Here is a 5510-nt window from a genome sequence, read left to right on the forward strand (position 1 = left end):
ACAAATTCGATAGTTGTAGGGAGCGACCGTGATTGTGAAAATTAACCTTTTTATGTTTTTTTGTTCCATGCAGAGACAACAGAAGTAGATTCAATCAGAATTAGAATATATGAGTGGAGATGAAAGGCACAATGAAGGGCTCATTGTTGCGGAAAACGCGTTGCTCTTCTTTGAGGAATTGGCGGAGGAGGTCGATGATGAAGATGAAGCGAACTAGTTCAATTTTGGGTTTGATGCGATCGTAGTAGACGTCGAACAACCCGAGCTTTTGGTCGAGAAAGGTTTGGGTTTTGACCTAGACGTGCATGCGTTCGTGTCACTTTTCGAGGTAGCGAAGACGGATGACTTGGCCCAGTTTTGGTTTTTGGAGAACATACCTTGAAGCTTGAACATGAACTAGCCGCACAGGCACAAGCACAACACTGGGAAGGTGAGAGAGAAATAGGGGGTGACAATGAGACCTAGGGTTTCAAGAGAGAGATAGAGGGCGGGGCACTGAGAAGTGAGCTTGCAAAGTGATGTGTCATTATTTTCTCCTATTTCTTAACCCTTTTTCTCACCATTTTAATTACTGATTAACCTTAATTGTCAAATTAATTATGCAGTTTTATCATTTGGGCCTACTTGACTAATTTTGTGTTTTTAATTTAATTTCACGAGAATTATAAGCAATTAGGCTTGAATTCGGAATTGGGCTTGGACTTGAAGAGAGCAGACAATTTTATTTTATCAAATCTTATCTTATCCAGATTTTATTTCATCTAGATTTTATTTCGTCCAGATTTTATTTCATCCAATCTTATCTTATCTTGTCCAGATTTTATTTTATTTCGTTTATGGGCTTGGACTTAAAATAGATTTGTAAGCTTTGGGGATGAGGACCTATATAACAGTACCAAGGTTTTAGTTTTAGTTTTAGTTTTTTTCGAAGAGGAAAATAATTCTAGGATTTTAGAATTCCAGTTTTTATTGTTCATGCACACTGTTCACGTAGAATAAAATTCGTTTTCTGCAATTTCGTTTTTGTTTCAATCTACAATTTTGTTTTCTACTGATTAATGGAAGGTTAAGTCTCCAGCATTGTTTTCTCTTGAGGATTAAACACAACTTTCTTTGAGGTTTTGTTATTACTATTAAATTCTGATCAGTTTTTCCTCTTCACCAATTACTCTATATTTGTTGTTATTAATCCATGCATGCTTTGTGCTTGATTAATTGTCTCTGCGCTTAATTTACGTTCATGTTTAATGATCAGTTTCGTTCATGATTAATTGGTGTACGTGTTGCTTAATCACATAATGACAGCCTTATGTTAATTTTTGCTTAGTAATTTAATTTAGGGTTGGATTAAGTGGTTGAACTGATTAAGGATAAATTCTCGTAACCTAGGATAAGAGACTTGCTTGTGAATCAAGGGGAAACAACATGTTTTAATTCTGTTATTTTCTAATTCAAATTTGCTTGTTGTTTAATTTACAAAAACAAACAAAACCCCCAATTCGTTACTGTTTTATCACTATCTGTTATGAACTTTTGGTTGACCATTGCTTGTTGGGAGACGACCTAGGATCACTTCCTAGATACTGCATTTTTAATGTTTATTTGATTCGGGTATGGCCTCGATCAAATTTGGTGCCGTTGCCGGGGAGTAGTGGTCCAAAGGTTCATAATAGTGTTTAGTTGTTTTGTTTTTTGTAGCATTCTGTTTTGCATCTCAGTCGCGTCCCTTGTTTAGCGATTGTTTTTAGCAACTGTTTAGCGCTTCCCTGTTTCAGTTTTATGTAATGTTGTGAATAGTGATTAGCGACTGAACTAGTGATTGATTTTGCAATTTAATTGACAATTTTTGTTTTGATAGTTAGAGTTGTTATTTTTTACTGATTTTTTGTGTGGCAGCTTCTTTTGATCCATATTTTGTGTGAAAAATACCAGGAGCACTTGGTGTGGCAGTATTTGAGAGAGACAAAAATTTTGGGAACTTGATTTTAGCAAAACTTAAAACAGCCATAACTTTCGCTCCAGTTATCAGAATGACTATTATTATATATGCATTTGGGGTAGAAGAAAATTTACCATGCAGTGGCAATAGACTTGCCATTTTAAACTTGAAAAATCAGCCGTTTACTAAGTTTTTTTTTTAAGTATTATTGTCCTATTTTTCTAAACTTTGCTTAGGTAGTTTTCATAGTTAGACTTTAAATTTTTGTTTGAAATTTTTTGTGCTATCTTTTCATGATTTTAGGGTGTTCCTCACAAAATTTCAACTCACTTGGATATCGTTTGAGTATAGCTGTAGTTTTACCCCCTTGTTAAGTGCTTGTTGAGAAACAAATTATTTGCTGCATATAGTGCATGACTAGGGGTAATCCAAGTGATTTACAACCCTTTGATCCTGAAATAGATAGACCCTTTCATAGATTAGTTAGGCATAGTGTGTGTCCTGATCATTCTGTGCATTTTGAGCATTGTGAGCATTTTGAGCATTCTGTTGCTGGTGATTCAGAATATTCTGATTTTGAGCATTCAACTACTAATTTTCATACTAAGAACATGGCTCAACCTCCACGTCGTGAGAGGATTTTTAGGGAGATGGCTGCACCTGATTTCACTTATGAAAGCTTGTGCATTCAATATTCTGATGAGGGTGTTCCATATGTTCTCAAGACTAGACTAATACATTTGCTGCCCAAGTTTCATGGTCTTGCAGGTGAAGATCCTCATAAGCATCTTAAGGAGTTCCATATTGTTTGTTCCACCATGAAGCCCCCTGATGTCCAAGAAGATCATATCTTTCTAAAGGCTTTTCCTCATTCTCTGGAGGGAGTGGCAAAAGATTGGCTATACTACCTTGCTCCTAGGTCCATTTTCAGTTCGGATGACCTTAAGAGGGTGTTCTTGGAGAAATTCTTCCCTGCATCTAGGACCACTGCCATCAGAAAAGACATTTCAGGCATCAGGCAACTTAGTGGAGAGAGCTTGTATGAGTATTGGGAAAGATTCAAGAAATTGTGTGCAAGCTGTCCTCACCACCAGATTGCTGAGCAACTCCTTCTTCAATATTTCTATGAGGGACTTAGCAACATGGAGAAGAGTATAATTGATGTTGCTAGTGGTGGAGCTCTTGGTGATATGACCTCTGCTGAGGCTAGGAATTTGATTGAGAAGATGGCTTCTAACTCCCAACAATTCAGTGCAAGAAATGATGTTATTGTCCTTAGAGGAGTCCATGAGGTGGCCACGGATTCATCTTCATCTATTGAAAATAAAAAGCTTGAGGCAAAACTTAATGCCTTGGTCAACCTAGTAACTCAGCTTGCCATGAATCAGAAATTTGCACCTGTTGCAAGAGTCTGTGGTCTATGTTCTTCTGCAGATCACCATACAGATCTATGTCCTTCTTTGCAGCAATCTGGAGTCAATGAGCAACCTGAAGCTTATGCTGCAAACATTTATAATAGACCTCCTCAGTAGTAAAACCAACAACAACAGAATAATTATGACCTTTCAAGCAACAAATACAATCCAGGTTGGAGGAATCATCCAAATCTGAGATGGACAAGTCCTCCACAACAACATTAGCCTGTCCCTCCTTTCCAGAATGCTGCTGGTCCAAGCAAGCCATATGTTCCTCCTCCAATATAGCAGCAGTCACAACAAAGACAATAAGCAACTGAGACTCCTCCTCAACCTTCCTTAGAAGAGTTAGTGAGGCAAATGACCATCCAAAATATGTAATTTCAGCAAGAGACAAGAGCCTCCATTAGAGTCTGACAAATCAGATGACGGAGATGGCTACTCAGTTGAACCAAGCTCAGTCCCAAAATTTAGACAAATTGCCTTCACAAATTGTGCAAAATCCAAAAAATGTGAGTGCCATCACTTTGAGGTCTGGCAACCAAATTCAAGTGCCTCCACCAGTAGCAGCACCGACACCTGAACCTGTCAAGCTTCATTCTACACCTGAAAAAGAGGATGAGATAGTTGCATAAAAGAGAAAGCTTCCTAACAAAAATTTTCATGCAGGTGGACCTTCTTCTAGTAATTCTGACTTACCGCAGCTACCTATTCCCCTTCCATTCCCACCTAGAGCAATTCCAAACAAAAAAATGGAAGAAGTGGAAAAGGAGATCTTGGAGACCTTCAGGAAAGTAGAGGTGAACATACCTCTGCTAGATGCCATCAAGCAGATTCCAAGATATGCCAAGTTTCTAAAGGAGCTGTGCACCCATAAAAGGAAGCTCAAAGGCAATGAAAGGATTAGCATGGGCAGAAATGTGTCAACATTGATAGGTAAATCTGTTCCTCACATTCCTGAGAAATGTAAGGACCCAAGTACTTTCTGTATACCTTGCATTATTGGGAACAATAAATTTGAGAATGTCATGCCTCTGTCCATTTTCAATTCTTTATCTCTTGGACCTTTGCAATCTACAGATGTGGTGATTCATTTAACAAATAGAAGTGTTGCTTATCCTGCAGGTTTCATAGAGGATGTGTTGGTTCGGGTTGGTGAACTTATTTTTTCTGTTGATTTTTATGTTCTTAATATGGAAGAGGGATTTTCCCATGGTTCAGTTCCAATTATTTTAGGCAGGCCATTTATGAAAACAGCTCAAACCAAGATAGATGTTTATGCTGGCACATTGTCTATGGAATTTGGTGATATTGTTGTTCATTTTAACATTCTTGATGCCATGAAACATCCATTTGAGGATCATTCTATTTTTCGTGCTGAGATAATTGATCAGATTGTTGATGATTATATGTTTGATTTTGATTCTATTCTTCATGGTAGGAAACATCCATTTTTATCTGATTTGCATACTTGTCTTTCCTTATGCATTGACTCTGAGTTTGAATTTGATCATGTATCTGATTTTTATGCTGAGAGTGAATTTGAATTGAAGTCTGGTTCTGATTTTCTGGGTGTTGTACCTCTTGATGTTGATTTTTTAGAGTCAGAATGCACTAACCTTGTTGCAGGAAGTACATACACTTCTGACTTACTTTATGAGGTACAGGCTGAGGAACCATCTTCTTCTCCTACCCTGGTTCCTCCCACTGTTCAGCCACCACCCACACCAGAGTTGAAGCCCTTACCAGCAACCATCAAATATGCTTACTTGGAGGACAAGGAAAAATTTCCAGTGATCATCTTTGCCTCCCTTGTTGCTGAGCAAGAGGAAAAGTTGTTGCTAGTTCTCGAGAAGCACAAGAAAGCCATTGGATGGACTTTAGCAGACATTCCTAGTATTAGCCCTTCTACCTGCATGCACAGGATACTTTTAGAGGATGGAGCTAAGCTAGTGAGGCAGCCACAACGGTGACTCAACCCCGTCATTCTAGATGTGGTGATAAAGGAAGTGACCAAGCTCTTACAAGCTGGAATCATCTACCCCATTTCTGACAGCCAGTGGGTGAGTCCAGTCCAAGTGGTTCCTAAGAAGACAGGCCTCACAGTGATTAAGAATGAAAGGGATCAAGAAAAAATGACATTCACCTGTCCCTTT

The 5510-nt window shown here is 38.3% G+C and overlaps 1 non-coding gene across 1 annotated transcript; it reads right to left on the reverse strand.

Annotated features, from left to right (window-relative positions):
• Window positions 1-2928: 2928 nt before the first annotated feature.
• On the reverse strand, window positions 2929-3035 carry LOC112997861 (small nucleolar RNA R71). Its single transcript, XR_003262924.1, has one exon. It is a non-coding gene; the product is annotated as a small nucleolar RNA R71 (small nucleolar RNA).
• Between the last annotated feature and the right edge of the window lie 2475 nt (window positions 3036-5510).

This window comes from Glycine max, chromosome 1 (genome assembly GCF_000004515.6).
Source record: "Glycine max cultivar Williams 82 chromosome 1, Glycine_max_v4.0, whole genome shotgun sequence".
NCBI lineage: Eukaryota > Viridiplantae > Streptophyta > Magnoliopsida > Fabales > Fabaceae > Glycine > Glycine max.